Raw genomic sequence first — 588 nt, 5'->3', positions numbered from 1 at the left:
ATAGATAGATAGACAGACAGACAGATGATGGATAGGTAGATAGATAATAGATAGATAGATAGATAGATAGATAGATAGATAGATAGATAGATAGATAGATACATAGATACATAGATACATAGATAGATACATAGATACAAAGATACATAGATACAAAGATACATACATAGATACATAGATACACAGATGGATAGATGCTATGTGTGTGCATGTGATGTGTGTGCACAGGTGAGCATAGAGGTCAGAAGTCGATGTCGGATATTTTCTTCTCGCGTCTACTATGTTTCTCATTGAACTTGAGTTCCCCAGGTGCAGAGCCCCTGGAATCTGCCTATCTCTACCTACCTCCTCCAGTAGTTGCTGGCTACACAGATCCACACCTCAGCACAGGCTCTGACATGTATGCTGGGGATCTGAGCTTAGGTTCTCATGCTGGTACTTTACCCACTGAGCCATCTCTTCATTCAATTAAAATAAATAAATACATTAAATTAATGTTTATAGCTAGAAACCAAATATGAGTGAGTACATCCCATGTTCCTCTTTTTGGGTCTGGCTTACCTCACTCAGGATAGTGTTTTCTATTTC

General features: G+C 38.4%; 1 protein-coding gene across 1 annotated transcript in view; it reads left to right on the top strand.

Annotated features, from left to right (window-relative positions):
- The window catches only part of Fam3d (family with sequence similarity 3 member D), a 31,183-nt gene that overhangs the window by 11,982 nt on the left and 18,613 nt on the right, over window positions 1-588 (top strand). The gene's annotated exons all lie outside the window — the stretch shown is intronic.

This window comes from Microtus ochrogaster, chromosome 6, assembly GCF_000317375.1.
Source record: "Microtus ochrogaster isolate Prairie Vole_2 chromosome 6, MicOch1.0, whole genome shotgun sequence".
Lineage (NCBI taxonomy): Eukaryota > Metazoa > Chordata > Mammalia > Rodentia > Cricetidae > Microtus > Microtus ochrogaster.
Note: the sequence above shows the minus strand (reverse complement) of the source record. Positions and strands in the feature narration are given on the sequence as shown.